The sequence below is a fragment of the Lutra lutra genome, chromosome 2, assembly GCF_902655055.1.
Source record: "Lutra lutra chromosome 2, mLutLut1.2, whole genome shotgun sequence".
Classification (NCBI taxonomy): Eukaryota; Metazoa; Chordata; class Mammalia; order Carnivora; family Mustelidae; genus Lutra; species Lutra lutra.
This window is the reverse complement of record NC_062279.1, coordinates 168,046,034-168,070,090: the sequence shown is the minus strand read 5'-3', so window position 1 is coordinate 168,070,090 and position 24,057 is coordinate 168,046,034.

The following is a 24,057-nucleotide window of genomic DNA, read 5'->3' as shown; positions in this document are numbered from 1 at the left end:
TTACCAGGTGACCCATTAATTCTACCACTAGGTATTTACCCAGTGAAAATGAAAACACCAATTTGAAAAGACATTTGCTCTAATATGTTTAATTGCAGCATTATTTACAACAGACAGGATTGGGAAGCAACCCATGTGTCCATCCATAAATGAATGGATAAAGGAGATGTCATATATATGCTTTGAACAATACTATCAGGAAGATATATTTAACTGACATTTATAGAGTACTCTGTCCAATATAATACTTACAAATCATTTCAAAATTATTTAAACCATGTAATGTATTTTCTCTGAACAAAGTGGAATGAAATTTAAAATCAATATAAGGTAAGTATTTTGAAAATCCCCAAATATTTGAAAGCCAAGTAACACAATTCCAAATTACATATAGATGACAACAGAGTTCAAAAGAAAACCTGGGAAGTATTTCGATGTGAATGAAAGTGAAAACCCAGTGTATCAAACTTTGTGGAATGCAGCTAGGCAATATTTAGATGGAAATTTGGGGCACTTATATCAAACATGTGTAATAAAAGAGGAAAGTTTCCAAGTCAATTTTCTTAGCTTCCACCTTAAGAAACTGGAAAAAGAGGAGAAAAAAAAAAAAAAAGTAGGCTAATAAAAATAATAAAGGTCAGAGAAAAAAAAAATCAATCAAATTAAAAAAAAAATAGAAAAAAATCAATTAAAACACAATATGCTTCTTTGAGGGCATACATAAAATTGATTAACCTGTAACCATTAAGTCAGGGTAAAAATGAGGAGGCACAAACTATCAATTAGGAATGAGAAGAGTTATATCACTACAAATTGCAATACATAAAAGGGTTATAAGGGGATATTATGGACAACTTAAGGTCAATAAATTTAACAACATAGATAAAATGAACAAATTATCTAAAAGCCATAAATTATTAAAAGTTACCCAAGAAGATATCCAATAGTCCTTATTTTTTATAAAAATAAAAATTGTAGTTAGAAATCTTTTCACACACACAAAAATAAATAAATAAAAACTCTAGACCCAGACGACTAAAATTATGAATGCTACAAAATATTTAAGGATGAGATAATATCAATTGAACATAAACTCTTCTAGTGAATAGAAAAGGAATTACTACTTCTCTGGTAATGTAGTCAGCACTACCCTGATACCAAAACTGATCATGACGTTACAGCAAATGAAATTGAATCCAACAATACATGAAAAGAATGATACATTAGGGCCAGGCAGGCTTTAATCCAGAAATCCAATTTAGGATTTATGTTTTAAAACAAATCAATTTAATTCACAGTATTAACAAACAAAACAAACAAAACCTGATCTATTCATTTCAATATACTCAGAAAAGCTTTTGACAAATCCAATGTCCTTTCTTTATAAAAACCCTCAACAAGGAAGCATAAAAAGAAAATTTCTTCAATCTTTTAATAGAAACCTATGAAAAAACTACTGAGGAAGAAAGTATGGTGATTTGAAATAGGCAAATGTTTTGTAGATATATTCTCAAATGCATGATTCATTTCTAAAAAAATTGCAAACCATATATCTCATAAAGGATGTCTATCTAGAATATATAAAATGTCACAATCCAATAATACAAAAACAAAACATAAAAATTACAAGTAAAAAAGGCAAAAATTTTTAATACTTTTTCAAAAGAGATATATAGATGATAAAAGAAAGAACATTTGAAAAGATGTTTAACATGGTAAGTCACCAGAGAAATGCAAATTAAGAAGAACTAAGCAACTCAAACTCAACACACACAAAACAGATAATCACATCAAAAAATGGGCAGAAGACATGAACAGACACTTCTCCAAAGAAGACATACAAATGGCGAACAGATGCATGAAACATGTTCATCATCATTAGCCATCAGGGACATTCAAATCAAAACCACATTGAAATACCACCTTACACTAGTTAGAATGGCCAAAATTAACAAAACAGTAAACAACAAGAGTTGGAGAGGATGTGGAGAAAGGGGAACCCTCTTACACTGTTGGTGTGAATACAAGTTGGTGCAGACACTTTGGAAAACAGAGTGGAGATTAAGTAATTAAAAATAGAGGGGCACCTGAGTGGCTCAGTGGGTTAAAACCTCTGCCTTCAGCTCATGTCATGATCCCAGGGTCCTGGGATTGAGCCCCACATTGGCTCTCTGCTCAGCAGGGATCCTATTTCTACCCCCCTCTTTCTGCCTACATATGATCTCTGTCTGTCAAATAAATAAATAAAATATTAAAAAAAGAAAGAAAGAAATTAAAAATAGAGCTACCCTATGACCCTGCAATTACACTACTATGTATTTACCCCAAAGATACAGATGTTGTGAAAAGAAGGGTTATCTGTACCCCAATGTTCGTAGCAGGAATGGCCACAGTTGCCAACCTGTGGGAAGAGCCAAGATGCCCTTCAACAGACGAATGGATTAAGAAGATATGGTCCGTATATATACAGTGGAGTATTATGCCTCCATCAGAGAGGATGAATACCCCACTTTTGTATCACCATAGACTAGACTGGAAGAGATTATGCTGAGCAAGATAACTCAAGCAGAGAGAGTCAATTATCATATAGTTTCACTTACTTGTGGAGCATAAGGAATAACATAGAGGACATTGGGAGATGGAGAGGAGAAGTGAGTTGTGGGAAGTCAGAGGGTGAGACAAAGCATGTGAGACTGTGGACTCTGAGAAACAAACTGAGGGTTTTGGAGGGGAGGGAGGTGGGAAGTTGGGTGAGCCTAGTGGTGGGTATTAAGGAGGGCATGTATTACATGGAGCACTTGGGTGGTGTATAAACAATGAATTTTGAAACACTGAAAAAATTAATTAAATAAATAAATACATAAATTGATTAATAATAAATTAAATGACTAATCAAGTTCTGGAGAAGATATTAAGAAACTTGGACACTTAAATGCTGTTATTAAGGTGACTGGGTGGCTTAGTTGGTTAAGTGACCTGAACTTCAGCTCAGGTCATGATCCCAGACTCCTGGGATTGAAGCCCACATCAGGCTCCCTGCTCATCTGAGAGTCTGCTTCTCCTTCTACTCCTTCCCTTTGTTCATGATCTCTCTCTCTCTCACACTCTCTCAAATAAATAATAAATAAATACATAAATACATACAATCTTTAAAAAAAAAGATTTTCAAAATGCTGCCATTAAAAGTTCAAAATGGTACAACCACTTTAGAAAGCAATTTGGCCATTTCTTGAAGGGTTAAACATACACCTTGCATAAGACTGAGCCAGTGTTTCTCAGATTTAATGGAGAGAATAAAGCATTATGACATAGCAAAATTTGTATATGAAAGCTTAATTTGTTATATCCCAAATGATAAAATCTCAAATATTCATCAACTGGTGAATAGATTAATTAATTATGGTACACCCATACAATGAATTCTACTCAACTCTGTAAAGGAAAGGTATGGATGAATCTCAAAATAATTATACTGAATGAAAACATCAGAGAAATATCATTTTAGAAAATGCAATATACTTTTTAATGAAAGTAAATGTGTGATTGACAAGCATTAAGTAAGTGTCTTAGAGAAACTATTGATTGTGGTAGATATATTCATTATTTTGTCTATTTTGTTTGTTTCATGGGTATATACATTAGCAAATACTTGTCAAATTGTATGTTACAAATATGCAGTTTATTTTAACTTAGTTATACTACAAAAAGGCTTAAAAATTAAACAAACCCTGAATTGTATATACTGTAGTTGGTGTAGTGGTTTTTAAATCAGTTTTTAAATCATCCTTCAAGAGGAGATGTCTATATCCTTTACCCTTGGCTCTAAACACATTTATGATTACTTCAATGAAGAGTACAGAAGTAACTTTATGTGGCTTCCAAAGATGGGTCATAAAAAGCCATGAAGCTTCCACTTGGTTCTCTTGGAATAAATGATTGTTCTTAAGAAGTTCACATTAAGAAGCCAGCTCTATTTTGTGAAAAGTCCAAGGAACATAGAGTGCTACAGAAAGATCCATAGTCTCAGTTGAGTTGTCTCCAACCCTCCCATCCCTGGCATTTTATAAGCAAAGGAATGTCCAGATGATCCTGGCACCAGCCATTTGAGTGCTCAGCAGCCATTCAATCCTTTGAAGCTTAAACATGAGATATTGGACAACAGAGACAAACCATTCTCCACTGTTCTTTTTGAGTTCTGACTGTCCCAGGGACTATGAGTACAACAAAAGTTTGTTATTTTGAAACATTGACTTGACTTCAATGAAGTTTGAAGAGTTACCTGTCACTGTCATGATCTCACAGATTTGAAAGTTGAGTTATGCATAAATTGTGCTGGCATTTGATCACAAAAGGTAGGGGAGAGATTAAGCTTGCAACCTAAGCTCAGCAAGGAGCAATTAAATAATAAAAACTCAAATATTCACCAATTGGTAAATAGATTAACTATTGATGATATACCCATATAATGGAATGCTATGGAACTATGAAAAGGATAGGTATGAATGAATCACAAAGTAAGAAATAGAAGAATGAAATTCAAGAGGACATTTATAAGGTGAATTCCTTCAACACAGAGAGGAACAGTAAACCCTATGCTCGAGTTAAATGAGTGCCAGGTAAATAATAGGTATGCTATGGTTTATCTTAAAGCCAAAAATAGGAGGAACACTGGACCTAAGTGTAAGCGTCTCACTGAGGGTGCACTCTAACAGCACTCATGAGTAGAACAGGCTTATGATCATTAATTGGGAAACCAGGAAGGAAACATTACAATTTCTATTTTGATTTTTTTTTCACATTTAGCTTCTATTTTTGTGTATGCACTTCGATACAAACAATAGAGTGATGTACTAGTACATGTAGATTACTTGAATACATATAAAATATATATTATATAATAATACATTTTATTTATCTTATATATTTATATATAATATTTAATATATTAAAACATATTATTAAATAATAACATATAATGAATACAATATAATATGGTTACAATGAATATATATCACAATAATATAATCATATATATGATTCTTTCCATTCTTTCATTCTGTCACCTTGTTGAGTTCTAATTCATCTTTCATGTAAAAGCCATACCCATAAAATATAATGATTTCAGTTTCCTTTTGTTTGAAATACATTTGCAAAACAATCTGATGCAAAATCCTTCTAGTTTTTAAAGTTTTCCCCAATAGTTACATTTCTGTTATTAGTCATTTAAGAGAATATTGTAAATAATTTATTTTTAATTGTTCTTTGCAAATACTCAACTTAGTTTCCATAGGCAACTCATCCATTTTACATCAGCTTTTAACAATTTAAATAATAGTAAATAAGACCAATAATAGAATAAGAGCTACAACTGTTATAAATATTCTTGGGATAAATACTGACCAATATTGGTGAGTTTACAACTCACTTGTTGACAGCAGAGATGTATTCATCTAAGTATTCATCAAGCTACAGTCTTTTTCAGAATATTTTCCTAAGAAAATGGTTGAGATTTGTTTATGTAATTGATGATTAAGGGAGTTTTTAATGTACTATTATTGAGGATATTAAAATATAAAATAGATGGTTGCACCAAATGTCCTTTAAAATTTGTTTTAGTGACATAATTTATACATTTATTTAATCAAACAAAACCCAGTTCATTGTTGATGAATGCATTCCATATTACTCTTCTGTAGTAAGCTGACATGAAGTTAGACAATAATATATTTTTATTATAAAATACCATAATATTGCCAATGTTTAATTGATCAATATTAGAGATAAAACAGAGGAAGGCAATGAATAATTGCATTTAATAAATTGATTTCAGTAGTTCATGAATTTTAAAGCTTTTTATTTTCAAGGATATGAATATAAAAATGTATGTTCAACTTCCATAGAGATATTTTTCTCTGGGAGAATAAATCATTTTTCTACTTCTGGCCATATCCTAATTCATGTTTTTCTTATAAAATATGAAATAATACGTAAAATTCATTGATAAATGGTCTGTTGTTTTAGTTTGGAAATCATATTTTCTGTGGAACAACTTAAAGTGAAATGGGCACTCTCAAAATATATCTACTCTACAAAATAGGGGGATTGTCCAAAAATGGGAACATTTTTCCTTTCTAAATGAAGAAGAGAATTATGTTACTAATTTCAAAACCAATCATATAGTCTATATTATTTGCTTTTCCTGAAAGGGACAAATTTCTGATGTAGGGCTATGTGTGTGTGTGTATGTGTGTGTGTGTGTGTGTGTGTGTGTGTGTGTGTCTGCGTGGCAGAGAGAGAGAGAGAGAGGGAGAGAGAGATTCTGTATATCAACATAACACATCCGTTGCAATTATACAATGTTTTTTAATGTCAGTGATTTACAATCACACAATTTTGGATTTGAAAAATGAATTTAGAATCTAAATGCCTTTAAATAAAAACTGAGTTTGTGTGTGGTAAGTAAACAAAGCCAGACCATGTATCACAAGTAACAAGGTGGGATTTTGAAGGTTGGCACAGTCTTTATTCAAAAAGGACACAAGTTTCAAAGAATGAATTACTCAAGAGATTGAAATGGAGAATTCCTACTATTCTTGAAGAGAGAAGATAATTCTTCCTTCCATTTAGCCCCAAATGCTAATGGCCAATCCTCTTGTTCAAATTTTGGTTTGTTTTTTATTTTTATTTTTCTTTATAGTCTTAAAGATAAAAGGCATAGAGCCCTCCCCCCCCAAAAAAAAAAAATCTCTACAAAGTGAATTAAGATCCTGTAACCAGTTTTGTTGATTCGATGATCTGAACATTAAACCTTAAGGATATTTAATCAAAAATAAGAGATTGTAAATATTTGTAAAGAAGTCCAGCTTAGTATATTCAAACCCAGAATAAAATTGTGCTAAATGCTTCAACTTTAGTATGTTAGCTTCAATATTTGACCTATTAACTTTTCATTTCGAGTTTATGCTGTTAAGTTTACTTGAGAGAAGAATAATTCCTCGCTAGATTTTTTCTCCCCTTTGGGTAAATCAATAAGAACTTTTTGTAAGTGTTTGTGTTTTCATGACATCTTTAATCAGATTAATCCACAACAACCTGAAGTCATAAAATGGACAATTTGCAAACAACTTTTCTGGAAAGTGTTTTGACTTGAATCATTACACCTATCTATAACTTAGCTTCATGTAAACTCTGGATTTTTCAGGTCACTGACATCAGTGTGCAGTCTCATGGCATGTCTCTATTATTCCTAGAATCCTAAATATATATTTGTTAATGTGTTTTTCAAATTGTATGCTCCCCTTCTATGATTCTATCATGTTTAAATTTTGAAAATCATACTAACATAAGCACAAAATCTAATACTAATGAAATGTTAGTGATTTTTTCATATAATAGGCACTATGACAATGCTTTTATCACTAACATTATCTATTTAAAATTCCCAACAAAATCATGAAGTATTTACCATTTTATAGATGAGGAAATTCTGTCCTTGAGTAAGTAAGTAGTCCAATTTCAGATATATGCTATTAAATTAAGCTAAATTGCATCAATAGATCAACTCTGTTCATATCACTCATTGATATTAATCATTATTATAATTATATATGTGAAATGTGTATGTATGTACAATATATAGATCCTTTCTTACCCGGAACTTTGCAGCAAAGCAAATATAATCATGATTACATATAGCTATGCACTGATATGTTGATAAATCAAACTTGTTTTCATAAAAAAAGTTGCAGTACAGTGCTGAGTATACAGATTAGCAAACAGATATCTATCTCCTTATTCTATAATCTATATAAAATGTTATACTTTAATTTCCATCTAAAGATGCACTGTGAATCCCAATAAAGAACATATAACCTAGTGGGTGCCTTCACCTCCTTATCTGTTAGTGCAAATCATGTATTGAGAAGACATTATCTCTCTCACACATCCTGATGGTGTTTGGTTTATTTTAATGATATTTTGTAAAAACTCAGTTTTACTTGCAAGTTACATTCTGCTTTTGATATTTTCAGTTTTTTGAAATCACCATGAGAACTTTTCTACTTTGACTATCCTGTCCCTTTCTTATTGCAATGTCTATAACAAAATTCAGAATTTGTTGACAGATTGATTTACTAACTCTAGTCTCCTTTTGGTATAAGTCCATGTTCTTTTCCATTGCTTTCCCAAGCTGAAAAAGAAATGACTTGTCCTTTGATCCTCAAAGAATTTATATAAATAATTTCTTTGTGCATTCTTTTTTTAAAGGTTTTATTTATTTTTTTGATAGAGAGACACATGGTGAGAGAGAGAACACGAGCAAGGGGAGTTGGAAAGGGAGAAATAGGCTTCCCAGCGAGCAGGAATAAAGATACATACAGAACCCTTACTGGAACTTACTTTTTTTTTTTTTTTCTTAAAGTGGCAACAAACATGTTTAAAATATAGAATGTGAAAGAAATATTAAGGAATAATGAGTTGTTTGAGAGAGAATTTTGATTAGCAGTTTTGTTAGTAGTACTTTAGATAAGGCAATAAAAATGTTATTCTTAGGAAATGATATTTAAACAGAAATATAAAGATGAGGAGTGAGCCATTAGTGATGAAAGATGAGGAAAAAATCAACACAGAGGAAAGAATACACAATGTAAACTTTTGAGGTATAATAAGGCTATAATATTCTAGAAAATCTCGGAAGGTTAGTGTGTTCAGTATTTAACAGCAACTTACAGTGTTGCAAGAAATTATGCTTTGTTACACATTAGGAAGTAGATTCAAACTCATTAGCAATCAGAGAAATGTAAATTAAAAACAAAATGAGTTATTAATTTCCATTCAGCAACTTGGCTACATTTTAAGCATTATATATATATATATATATATATATATATATATATATATATATATATATCAGGTTTCCATGAGATGTTCAGTAATATTATGTAATGTTGGTTTGAACAGACATTTCTTACAAACTCTTTGGTAAACTACTGGTGATGTGTATACTCCAACATTGCAGTTCCATTAATGGGTATATGTCTTACAGAAACACATATCAGAGGAGACTTAAAATGTATCCAAGAATTTTCAACAATTATGTGCCCTGAACACATCTAAAAATGTTACATAGGAAAATGGTGTAAATAGCACAAATTCTCACATACAGAAAGATGGATAAATATATCTTGGTATTTTAAGACAATGGCATTTTATAAAGTTTAGTAAAAGATCATCAAAATTTTAAGCTAAAATGTGAACTTCAGAAAATATTAAAACCAGAGGGAGACAAGATGGCAGGGAAGTAGGAGGAGGCGCCTTTTCAACCTATACCCTAAAGTGAGTTGATTACCTTCCAAAGAACTCTGATCACCCACGAAATCAGCCTGAGATCAGAATTATACACGTCTGGCGCCAGTGGGCAGGTAAAGCGGAGTGGGAATGGGAACGTTGGACTGATATTGGAAGATAAACAAAAGGGGGAGGGAGCGACCAGAGGCGGCCCATTGGAAAGTAATGTACCAATACGAGAGTGCCCTGCGTCTGGGGACCAGCATTAACTTGGAGTCTGGTTGAAAGCACTCAAAAAGAGCAAAGGATCACGGGGCGGGGGGGGGGCGGTGTTGCGGAATTGTGGGAATCGGTGCAGCTAGGGACAGAGGCTTAAGTCCCCAGACCCAGGACAGCCCCCCCTGGTGCAGAGCCAGAGAGAGTGCGGCAGAGAAACCAGGTCTTGGTCCCTGAGCCACCAGTGCGCGTGAGAGCACCTGGAGTCCGGCTCCCATGAGGGGCTGGGAGCCTCGCCAGCTGGCAGAAGCACAGCCTTTTTGCAGTCCCCACTCAAAAGCCATGCCCTGCTATCAGAGTTCGAGTCTCCCCTGGCGCCCTCCCCTGAGAGAAGTGCGCACAGGTGCCAGACCGGTGCTCTCGAACCTGGAAAGACCAGGCACTCCCAGCCTGTGCCAGCGGGAAAATCTCAGTGTGCAATCGAGGCTTGGAACCTCTCTGGCAGTCTGGAGCTGCCCAGACAGCCGCCGCTGCCATGGTTTTGGGTACAAGCAAAATATCCTGCGTCCCCAGGGACGGCGACTCGGAACCTGCTCTGCCAGCGGCCAAGGGGGAATTTATTTGGGCTCTGAAGCCAGACTGAGGCTTCTCTCTGAGAAGGAGGTCAGGGTGCAGTTTGCTTTCCTCTAAACCTATAAAAACCATCAAAAGCGGTCAAGGCGAGAGAGAAAAAAAAAAAAAGTGAACAAACATAAAAACCTCCAGAGAACAAAACCCTGAAAAAACCAGTTTCCTCAGAGCCCACCCTCTTGAGGGGGCAGGAGGACTTAACTCAGAGAACATCATTGACTGAAAACCCACGTGGCAAGCCCCTCCCCCAGAAAACCAACCAGGAAAGAAAAAAAAAAGACGACAAGAGAACAACCACCACTACTTCATAGGACAACTTTTATTTTTAATTCGTTCCCACTATTCTGGCTCATTTTTTTTTATATGGATAATTTTTTAACCTATTTACCATCACAGTGAGATGTCCAGTACATCAAATTCCATAATAACCTTCTAACCTGAACTTTTTGATACCTACACCTGTGTTTTTCTTTTGCATTTCTATTTTTTAAATTTCTTTTTTTTAATTTTAGTTTAGTTTAGTCTAGTTTATTCCTTTTTTACTTTTATTTTCTAATATTCATATAGAGTTAAACTTCAAGGTAATCACCTTTCCCCAATCAATGCTACCCCTATAGGTAAACCAATTTTTAATCCCTCTTTATCTTAGGAAAGTTGAGTCCTTTAACAAAGATATCAAGATACATCCAGGAAGAATCAAAACAACCTTCCTCGCCCACACTGAGAATTTATAACCACTCTCCCATCTTTTTCTTCCACCAGTGTTTCTGTGTTTTTGTGTTTGTCCTGATAGTAAATAAATCTTACAATTGGGGTTCTTTTTGATGAGGTTCTTCCTTTATTTGCATATATATATATAATTTTTTTCTCTTGTCATATACATTTATCAGTCTTTTTGTTTGTCTGTTTTTGTTTGTATACTTCATAAATCTTACCTTGGGGCCCATTTGGGCTGAACCTTATCTTTTATCTTCCCTTTTTTTCCTGTCTTTCCCTCTCTCTTTTTTTCCTTTTTCTTTCTTTTTTCTCTCATTTGGGTGGGAATCCTGATTGCTCAGAAGTGTTCCAGGGTGCACCTTGACTGCACCACAGTCAATACATGCAGCTACATCCGTTCAGCCATCTCTCACCAAAATGACTAGGAGGAGGAATGCCCAACAGAAGAAAAATACAGAGGATGGGCCTTCTGCAACAGAGCTAAAGGCTATCAACGTAGACAATATGTTGGAAAGAGAATTCAGACTAACAATTATCCAGGCAATAGCTAGGTTGGAGAAAGCCATGGATGACCAAACGGAATTGATTAGGGCTGAACTGAAAGTGACCAGAGATGATGTTCACAATGTTAGGGCAGAGCTAAAAGCTACCAGGGATGAGGTTCACAATGCTCTCAGTGAATTCCACTCTAATCTAAATTCTCTCAAAGCTAGGGTAACTGAGACAGAAGATAGAATTAGTGATCTGGAGGACAAATAGATAGAGAGAAAGAATCAGGAGGAAGCCTGGAACAAAGAGCTTAGAAGCCACGAAAACAGAATCAGGGAAATAAATGATGCCATGAAACTTCGAACATCAGAATTATTGGAATCCCTGAAGAGGAGGAGAAAGAAAAAAGTTTAGAAGATATAGTGGAACAAGTTCTTCATGAAAATTTTCCCAATCTCACAAATGGAACCAGCGGTCATGTACTAGAGGCCAAACGGTCTCCACCCAAGATTATAGATTCCAGAAAAACATCAAGGCACCTAATAGTCAAATTGAGGAATCATAATTATATATATAATCTCTTGAAAGCTGCTAGGACAAAGAGGCTCCTTACTTACAGAGGAAAGCCCATCAGAATAACGTCAGACCTGTCCACAGAGACCTGGCAAGCCAGAAAGGGCTGGCAAGATATATTCAGGGCACTAAATGAGAAGAAGATGCAGCCAAGAATACTTTATCCAGCAAGACTGACATTCAAAATGGATAGAGAGATAAAGAGTTTCCAAGACCAGCAAGGCTTAAAAGACTATGCAACCACCAAGCCAACACTGCAGGAAATATTAAGGGGGATTCTATAAAAGAGGAAAAATCCTAAGAATAGCATTGAAAAGAAATATAGAGACAATCTACAGAAAGAAAGACTTCAAAGGTAACATGATGTCAATGAAAACATATCTATCAATAATCATTCTCAATGTGAATGGCCTAAATGTGCCCATAAAATGGCACAGGGTTGCAGATTGGATAAAACGACAGGACCCATCCATATGTTGTCTACAAGAGACCCATTTTGAACCTAAAGATACACCCAGACTGAAAGTGAAGGGATGGAGAAGCATCTTTCATGCCAATGGGCCTCAAAAGAAGGCCGGGGTAGTGATTCTCATATCAGACAAATTAGATTTTAAACTAAAGACTATAGTCAGAGATACAGAAGAACACTACATCATTCTGAAAAGGACTATCCACCAAGATGTCTAACAATTGTAAATATCTATGCCCCCAATATGGGAGCAGACAATTACATAAGAAAACTGTTAAACAAGATAAAGAGTCATATTGATATGAGTACATTAATAGTAGGAGATCTTAACATGCCTCTCTCAGAAATAGACAGATAATCGAAGCAGAAAATCAGTAAAGAAATAAGAACATTGAATGACACATTGGACCAGATGGACCTCATAGATATATACAGAATATTCCACCCTAAAACAACAGAATACTCATTATTCCCAAGTGCACATGGAACCTTCTCAAGAATAGACCACATACTGCATCACAAATCAGGACTCAACTGATACCAAAAGATTGAGATTATTCCCTGCACATTCTCAGAACACAATGCTTTGAAACTGGAGCTCAATCACAAAGAAAAATTCAGAAGGAACTCAAACATCTGGAAGCTAAAGGCCATCTTGCTTAAGAATGCTTGGATCAACCAGGACATCAAAGAAGAACTGAAACAATTCATGGAAACCAATGAGAATGAAGACACTTCAGTCCAAAACCTATGGGATACAGCAAAGGCGGTCCTAAGGGGGAAATACATAGCCATCCAAGCCTCCCTCAAAAAAATTGAAAAATCCAGAACACCCCAGCTATCTCTACACCTTAAAGAACTGGAGAATCAACAACAAATCAAACCAACTCCACACATAAGAAGGGAAAGCATCAAGATTAGAGCTGAGATCAATGAGGTAGAAACCAGAGATACAGTAGAACGTATCAATGAAACTAGAAGCTCGTTTTTTGAAAGAATCAATAAGATCGATAAACCATTGGCCACACTAATCCAAAAGAAAAGAGAGAAAGCCCAAATTCATAAAATTATGAATGAAAAGGGAGAGATCACAACTACCACCCAGGAAGTAGAAACAATCATCAGAAGTTATTATCAACAGTTATATGCCAATAAGCTAAGCAACCTAGATGAAATGGATGCATTCCTGGAAAACTATAAACTCCCAAAATTGAACCAGGAAGAAATGAAAACCTGAATAGACTGATATCTAGTAACAAGATTGAAGCAGTGATCAAAAAACTTCCCAAAAAACAAGAGCCCAGGACCTGATGGATTCCCTGGGGAATTCTACCGAACTTTCAAAGAAGAAATAGCACCTATTCTCCTGAAGCTGTTTCAAAAAGATGAAGCAGAAGGAAAACTTCCAGACTCTTTCTATGAAGCAAGCATTACCCTGATCCCCAAACCAGACAAAGACCCTACCAAATAGGAGAATTTCGGAACAATATCACTGATGAATATGGAAGCTAAGATTCTCAACAAGATCCTAGCAAACAGGATCCAATAGCACATTAAAAAGATTATCCACCATGACCAGGTGGGATTCATCCTGGGCTACAAGGATGGTTCAACATTTGCAAATCAATCAATGTGATAGAACAAATCAATAAGAGAAGAGAGAAGAACCACATGGTCCTCTCAATTGATGCAAAAAAAGCATTTGACAAAGTCCAGCATCCATTCCTGATTAAAACACTTTGAAGTATAGGGATAGAGGGAACATTCCTGAACTCCATAAAATCTATCTATGAAAGACCCATAACAAGTATCATCCTCAATGGAAAAAAGCTTGTGGCTTTCCCGTTGAGATCAGGAACACGACAAGGATGCCCCCTTTCACCACTCTTGTTCAACATACTATTAGAAGTCCTAGCAACAGCAATCAGACAACAAAGAGACATAAAAGGTATCCAAATTGGCAACAAAGAAGTCAAACTCTCTCTCTTCGCAGATGACATGATTCTTTATATGGAAAACCCAAAAGACTCCACCCCCAAACTACTAGAACTCATACAACAATTCAGCAACGTGGTAGGATACAAAGTCAATGTACAGAAATCAGTGACTTTCTTATACACTAACAATGAAAATACAGAAAAGGAAATTAGAGAATTGATTCCATTTACTATAGCACCAAGAACCATAAGATACCTGGGAATAAACCTTACCATAGAGGTAAAGGATCTGTACTCAAGGAACTACAGAACACTCATGAAAGAAATTGAAGAAGACACAGAAAGATAAAAGACCATTCCATGCTCTTGGATCAGAAGAATAAACACTATTAAAATGTCTATACTGCCTAGAGCAATCTATACTTTTAATGCCATTCCGATCAAAATTCCACCAGTATTTTTCAAAGAGCTGGAGCAAATAATCCTAAAATTTGTATGGAATCAGAAGAGACCCCAAATCACTAAGGAAATGGGGGCATCACGTTACCTGATTTCAAATAATCTCTATGGTCAAATAATCTTTGACGAAACAAGAAACATTATACAGTGGAAAAAAGACAGTCTCTTCAATAAATGGTGCTGGGAAAACTGGGCAGCTATATGTAGAAGAATGAAACTTGACCATTCTCTTACACCATACACAAAGATAAACTCAAAATGGATAAAAGACCTCAACATGAGACAGGAATCCATCAGAATCCTAGAGGAGAATATAGGCAGTAATCTCTTCGATATCAGCCACAGCAACTTCTTTCAAGATATGTCTCCAAAGGCAAAGGAAACAAAAGTGAAAATGAACTTTTGGGACTTCATCAAAATCAAAAGCTTCTGCACAGCAAAGGAAACAGTCAACAAAACAAAGAAGCAACCCACGGAATGGGAGAAGATATTTGCAAATGACAGTACAGACAAAAGGTTGATATCCAGGATCTATAAAGAACTCCTCAAACTCAACACATACAAAACAGACAGTCATATCAAAAAATGGGCAGAAGATATGAATAGACACTTCTCTAATGAAGACATACAAATGGCTATCAGACACATGAAAATGTTCATCATTACTAGCCATCAGGGAGATTCAAATTAAAATCACATTGAGATACCACCTTATACCACTTAGAATGGCCAAAATTAGGAAGACAGGAAACAACATGTGTTGGAGGGGATGTGGCGAAAGGGGAACCCTCTTACATTGTTGGTGGGAATGCAAGTTGGTGCAGCCACTTTGGAGAACAGTGTGAAGATTCCTCAAGAAATTAAAAATAGAGTTTCCCTATGACCCTGCAATTGCACTACTGGGTATTCACCCCAAAGATACTGAAAAGAAGGGCCATCTGTACCCCAATGTTTATAGCATCAATGGCCACAACCACCAAACTGTGGAAAGAACCAAGATGTCCTTCAATGGACGAATGGATAAGGAAGATGTGGTCCATATACACTATGGAGTATTATGCCTCCATCAGAAATGATGAATACCCAACTTTTGTAGCAACATAGACGGGATTGGAAGAGATTATGCTGAAATAAGTCAAGCAGAGAGAGTCAATTATCATATGGTTTCACTTGTTTGTAGAGCATAACAAATAGCATGGAAGACAAGGGGAGTTAGAGAGGAGAAGGGACTTGAGGGAATTTGGAAGGGGAGGTGAACCATGAGAGACTATGGACTCTGAAAAACAATCTGAGGGTTTTGAAGGGGCGGGGGGTGGGAGGTTGGGGGAACCAGGTGGTGGGTATTAGAGAGGGCATGGAGCACTGGTGTGGTGCAAAAACAATGAATACTGTTACACTGAAAATAAATTTAAAATATTTAAAAAAAAAAGAAAAGAAAATATTAAAACCAGAAATAAATCTATGGAGCATGTGCATTGCAAACAATAAAATACTGCTACAACAAATTAGATGACAAAAATATTGATATGTCTTCCATTTTCATGGATAGAAAGATCAAAAATTGTACAATGTCAGTTTTCTACAAATTGATTTATTGAATGAATTTCATCTCAAACTTTCACAGATACCAAAATTCAAAGGAAAATAAAACTAAAATTTTGCAGAATAACAATGTTGACAAAATTATCTTGCAGTTATAAAATTTATATAAATCTACACCAAATAATAAAAAGCACTATTGACACAAACATAAATAAACTAAAAGAACAGAGTAATGACCAGAAATAAACTTATCTATACCCAAATGGTCACTTGATTTAGATAATTTGTCCAGGATTCAGTGGAGAAAATATTTTTTGTAAATAATGAATCATACTGAGGTAACTAGATGCTATATCCATCAATGATATCTGTCACTTATAAAAACAAAATCAGAAGACATAATGGGAAAAGATGACATCATATATAGTAAAACATTTTAAAACCATATGCTTTAGTAAATGCAACTGGACATGTAGGGGACTATAGGAAGAACGTTTTTAAAAATTGGAAGGGAAAAAATAGAATTGAACAAATGGAAAGACATACTCCATTCCTGGATTTGATGACTCAGTGTCTTAGAGATTTCAATTCTTCTTATAACTTTAAAGAAATTTTGATTTTTTTTTAAATCTAAGATTTTTTTTTTTTAATGAAGTAAAGTGATTGTAAAACTAAAGAAACATAATGGTGAGAATAGATAGAAAAACTCAAAGAGAAGAGCAATAAGAAGATACTAATGCTATCCAAATTTTAAAAACATAAACTAATAAACAAAAACAAATTAAATAATTAAAGCAAATAATATTTAAACTAATGGGATACAGGTATAGGGAAAACAAAGAAAAATGGAAAGGAATGGAAAATTCAGAAATGGAAACAAATACATACAAGAAATTAGAGTTAAATAAGTGTGCCACTTTAAATCAGTGCGGGAGAAGATTATATATATATATATATATATATATATATATATATATATATATACACACACACATTGTGTAGAAACAACCAGATAGCTAGTTATAAAAGAGAAAAAGGAAGGATGGGAAGCAGGGAGGCAAGGAGGGAAGAGACTCTATTTTACTCTGTTATTATCTAGAATACATTATAAATGGTCTGAAAATGAAATTTGAAAAAATCATAAAAATATATAAGAACATAAGATAAAATGAATAATAATGAGTATTTTCTAATCATGAGAACATTCCATATATGAATCAAAATGCAGAAGATGAGACAAAAGAGATAGGCTAAACAACATAAAATCACAAGTTTCTGTAGAGTGAATGACAACTTAAATGCAAGAAAGAAAATATTTAAAGCTACAGTCTTCTTAAGTTACTCTGCAAATCAATTGGAAGAGTTACAAAAACAAAAACAAAAACATCTAATTCAGTTACTAATATATTAGTAGATAAAAATTAATAGATTAAAGAATATAAAAATCAATTAAAAAAACAAAAATCCAAAAGCAACAATTGCAAAGAATGTGAAGAGAAACTTCAAAGAAAACATCTACATTATTTTTTCAAATCTTCTCATGAAAAATGTAAGCTAGAAAAGGAATGTCAAATAAACACTAAGCCAGCAAAAGAAGGGAAATAATAAAGATTTGAGCAGAAATAAATGATATAGAAACAAACAAGCAAAAACAGTAGAACAGATCAATAAAACCAGGAACCAGTTCTCTGAAAGAATTAATAAAATTCTTTTCCTAGCCAGACTTATCAAAAATATACGAGAAAGGACCCAAATAAATATAATCATGAATGAAAGAGGAGAGATTGCAACCAAAATCACAGAAATACAAACAATTATGAGAATATTGTAAAAAAATTATATACCAACAAATCAGACCATGTAGAAGAAATGGGTAAATTCCTAGAAACATATAAACAACCAAAACTGAAACATAGATAGAAAATTTTAACAGACCCATAAAAGTAAAGAAATGGAATCAGTAATCAAAAATCTAACAAACAAAACTCCAGTCCCTGATGGCTTCCCAGGGGTATTTTACCAAATATTTAAAGAAGGATTAATGGCTATTCTTCTCAAACTGTTCCAAAAAAAATAGAAATGGAAGGAATAAACTGAAACTAATTCTATCAGATAAGCATGATCTTGATTCCAAGATCAGACATAGACCCCTCTAAAGAGAACTACAGGCCAATATCCCTGAAGAAAATAGATGCAAAAATTCTCAACAAGATACTAGCAAATTGAATCCAGCAGCACATTAAAAGAATTATTCACCATGATCAAATGGAATTTATTCTTGGGCTGCAAGGGTGATTCAATATTCTCAAATCAATTAAATTGATACACCACATTAATAAAAGGAAAGATAAAAACTATATGATCATCTCATTAAGTGCAGAAAAATTATTTGACAAAATATAGCATCCTTTTCTTGATAAAAACTCTCAACAAAGTAGTGAAACAGGCAACATACCTCAACATCATAAAGGCCATATACATCATAAAGGTCATATACAAAAGACCCACAGCTAGTATAATGCTCAATGGGGAAAAATGGAGAGCCTTTCCTCTAAGGTCAGGAAAAAGAGATGGATGTCCACTCTCACTACTGTTGTTCAGCATAATATTGCTGAGACATCAGCCAACAGACAAATAAAAAGAAATAAAAGGCATCCAAACTGGAAAGGAAGAAGTCAAACTTTCACTATTTACAGGCAAAGTGATACTTTATGTAGAAAACCTGACTCTACCAAAAATTTGCTAGAACTGATACATGAATTCAATTCACAGGATACAAAATCAATGTGCAGAAATTTGTTGCATTTCTATATACCAATAACAAAACAGAAGAAAGAGAAATCAAGGAATCAATCCCAGTTACAACTGTACCCAAAACCATAAGACACCTAGGAATAAACATAACCAAAGAGGTAAACAAGAAAAACAACAACAACAAAACTGTAATCTGAAAACTGTAGGACACTTGTGAAAATAAATTGAACATGACACAAAGAAATAGAAAAACATTTCATTTTCATGGATCAGAAAAACAAATATTATTAATATGCTTATGCTACCCAAAACATGCTACACATTTAAAGAAATTCCTGTTAAAATACCACCAGCATTTTTTTGCAGAGCTAGCATAAACAATCCTAAAATTTGTATGGATCCACAAAAGACTCCAAATAGCCAAAACAATCTTGAAAAAGAAAAGCTAAGATGGAAGCATCCCAATTCTGGACTTGAAGCTATATTACAAAGTTGTAATCATCAAGACAGCATGGTACTGCCATAAAAATGGACATAGATCAATGGAATGAATAGAAAACCCAAAAATGGGCCTACAACTATATGATCAACTAATCTGTGACAAAGCAAAAAATAATATTCAATGGATAAAAGTCTCTTCAACAAATGGTGTTAGAAAAACTGGACAGCAACATGCAGAAGAATTAAACAGGACCACTTTCTTACACCGTCCACAAAAATAAATTCAAAATGGAGTAAAGATCTAGATGTGAGACAGTAAACCATCAAAATTCTAGAAGAGAACACAAGCAGAAACCTCTTTGACATTGGCATTAGCAGCTTCTTACTATGTATATCTCCCAAGGCAAGGGAAACAAAAACAAAAATAAATTGTTGGGACTTCATCAAGACAAGTTTCTGTAGAGCAAACAAAATAGTCAACTAAACTAAAAGAAAACCCTCAGAATGGGAGGAGATATTTTCAAATGACATATCTCCTAAAGGGTTAGTATCCAAAATCTACAAAGAACTTATCAAACTCAACTCCCAGAAAATAAATAATCCAGTTGGGAAATGGACAGAAGACATGATCAGACATCTTTCCAAAGAAGACATCCAGATGGCTAACAGACACATGAAAAGATGTTCTACATCACTCATCATCAGGAAAATATAAACCAGAACCACAATGAGATACCACATCACACTCATCAGAATGGCTAAAATTAGGAACACAGGAAAGAACAGATGTTGGTGAGGATGTGGAGAAAGGGGAACCCTCTTACATTGTTCTTGGGAATACAAACTGGTGTGGTCATTCTGAAAAACAGTGTGGAGTTTCCTCAAAAAATTAAAAATAGAACTACCCTATGACCCAACAATTGCACTTAGGTATTTACCCAAAGGATAAAAATGTTTATAGTAACATTATCAACAATAGCTAAATTATGGAAAGAGACCAACAGTCCATCAACTGATGAATGGACCAGAAGAGATTGTGTGTGTGTGTGTGTGTGTGTGTGTGTACACAATGACATACCATTCAGTCATCAAAAATAATGAAAGCTTGCTATTTGCAACAACATGGATGGAGTACAACAACACGTACTACATAAGTGAAATAAGTCAGTCAGAAAAAGAAAAATACCATATGATCTCATTCACATGTGGAATTTAAGAAAGAAATGGATGGACATATGGGAAGGGGGGAAAAAGGAGAGAGGGAAATAAGACTTAGAATCTTTCTCTCTCTCTATATATATATATAGATAGATATAGATATAGATCTATAGATATAGATATCTCTATAGATAGATCTATACAGATAGATCTATCTCTATCTCTATCTATCTCTAAGATGGATATAGATCTATCTATAGATATAGATAGAAATCTATCTAGAGGGGCGCCTGGGTGGCTCAGTGGGTTAAGCCGCTGCCTTCGGCTCAGGTCATGATCCCAGGTCCTGGGTTCGAGCCCCACATCGGGCTTTCTGCTCAGCAGGGAGCCTGCTTCCTCCTCTCTCTCTGCCTGCCTCTCTGCTTACTTGTGATTTCTCTCTGTCAAATAAATAAATAAAAAATCTTTAAAAAAAAAAAAGAAATCTATCTAGACATAGATCTGTAGATATAGACATATGTCTTGTCTATATCTATATCTATATACATATATATGTATATATATATGATTATTACTTGGAATAAAAAAGAATTAAATCTTGTCATTTGCAACCATGTAGATGGAACTAGAGTGTATTATGCTAAGTGAAACAAGTCAGTCAGAGAAAGACAAATACCATATGATTTCACTTGCATATGGAATTTAAGAAACAAAGAAGATCAGCTTAGGAGAAGGAGGAAAAAGGGAGGTAGACAAACCATAACAGACTCTTAACTATAGAGAACAAATTGAGGGTTGATAGAGGGGAAGTGGGAGAGGGGACGGGTGATGATAATACATGGGTGATGATAATAAGGAGGTCACTTGTGATGAGCAGAGGGTGTTATGTTTAAGTGATGAATCACTAAATTGTACACCTGAAACCAATATTACATTATTTGTTAACTAGAATTTAAAGAAAAACTTGAAACAAACAAAAAACAGAAATCAATAACAAAAAGCTGAAAAATATATCATTATGGAAAATAAATTAAAAAATGATAATTTCAACTACAGTTAAAGAAATGGAGGTGATCTTATGGATGGCTTTCAGAAATGGTCATTTTATGAGAGTTGTCATGGAATTTGCTCTAATAAATCATTCTATCACATGGCAAAAATAAAAATTTTAAAAATTTAAAAATAGAATATTTTTTCATAAAATATCTATTGAAAAATCAGGAAATAAATTTAGTTAGTGGGATAAATAATTTTAAAGTATATCAAAGAAATAACATTAATCATAAAATATGAAGAATGTTCCAAATTAAAAGAAAAAAAGAAAGAAAATTTCAAAATAAACCATTAAACAAAAAATGGCATGACTAGTTTATTAAAAAGATATCAGGGGCGCCTGGGTGGCTCAGTGGGTTAAGCCTCTGCCTTCGGCTTGGGTCGTGATCTCAGGGTCCTGGGATCAACCCCACATCAGGATCTCTGCTCAGCAGGGAGCCTGCTTCCCCCTCTCTCTCTGCCTGCCTCTCTGTGCCTACCTGTGACCTCTCTCTCTCTCTGTCAAATAAATAAATAAAATCTTTAGGGTGCCTGGGTGGCTCAGTGGGTTAAGCCGCTGCCTTCGGCTCAGGTCATGATCTCAGGGTCCTGGGATCGAGGCCCGCATCGGGCTCTCTGCTCAGCAGGGAGCCTGCTTCCCTCTCTCTCTCTCTCTCTGCCTGCCTCTCTGTCTACTTGTGATCTCTCTCTGTCAAATAAATAAATAAAATCTTTAAAAATAAATAAATAAATAAATAAATAAATAAATAAATAAATAAATAAAATCTTTAAAAAAAAAAAAGATATCATCTAGGGGCGCCTGGGTGGCTCAGTGGGTTAAAGCCTCTGCCTTCAGCTCAGGTCATGATCTCAGGATCCTGGGATTGAGCCCCACATTGGGCTCTTTGCTTAACAGGGAGCCTGCTTCCCCCCCTCTCTCTCTCTCTGCCTGCCTCTCTGCCTACTTGTGATCTCTGTCTGTCAAGTAAATAAATAAAATCTAAAAAAAAAAAGATGTTAGCTAATAAGTGTTCAATAATGTTCATAGTAAAAGAACTCTAAAATTTACTATACTGAGATTAGATTTTTAAATCAATTAAAATGAAAAATTTGCCAATTTTAAAATTCTACATATTAAAATCAAATAAAAATAAATTAAAAATCACACTCAAAAATTGAAATTAAACTGAAATAGTTCAACCTAATTATGTATTAAAATTAAAACCAACCACACAAAAAACATTAATGAAAGCATTGTTTATTAATTTGACTTACTTTTACTAAGATTTTACTAATTAATTAATTATTTATTTGAGAGAAGGAGAGAGTGGGAGGGGGAAAGGAACAAGCAGAATCTATGCTGAACTCAGAACCTGATGCAGGCCTTAATCTAATGATCCTGAGATCATGATGTGAGCTGAAATTAAGAATTGGAGGCTTAACTGACTCTGGAGGTGCCTCTATTAACTTGACTTATTAAAAATAACCTGTGTACAGTGCCTGGGTGTCTCAGTTGGTTAAGTGCCTGCCTTCATCTCAGGTCATGATCCCATCCTGGGATGATGTCCTACATGGGGCTCCCTACTCAGCAGGGAGTCTGCTTCTCTCTCTTCCTCTACCCCTTCCTCCTGCTTGTGCTCTCTCTCTGTCCCTCATGCTCTCTCAAGCAAATAAATAAAATCTTAAGAAGAAAAAATAAATTAAAAAAAAACCTTGTGTAACAAATAAAACATCAATAACGTAAAACTTTAAAACAGCCTAAGAAACAATACTCAAGACATTAATGGCCAAAACTAACACTGTGTGAAAACAACCAGAAATGCTGTATGCAGAAGAGCAGCTCTGAATAATTTTGAGTTAGTCAAGAATAACAAATTTTAAAAACACATGGTTTATCAGTCATCATATGGGCAAAAACCTAAAGTTCTAAAACATAGAGTAACGACATCAAGAAAACTTTATAAAAACGTTGGGTATGTGAAATAGGGAAATTTTTTAGAGAGAAATTAGAAAGTATTTAGTAAGGTGCACACCACGGTAGCTTTTGGGTATTAAAGGATTAGGTCATACATTGTAAAATGATTTATTGAGTATAGATGCAGGGATGCCTTGGTCGCTAAGCATTTGCCTTCAGCTCAGGTCATGATCCCTAGGTCCTGGGATTGACTCCTGCATTGGGCTCCTTGCTCAGTGTGGAGCCTGATTCTCCTCCTGCCCGTCTCTGGGAAGACCTGCTTATGGTTGCTCTTTCTCTCTCTCTGACAAATAAAATATTTTTTCAAAAGAGTATAAAAGTAGCAAAGACCTAGTACTTATCTGTAAAGTTGTGGACATAAAATTTAGGGTATTAGAATA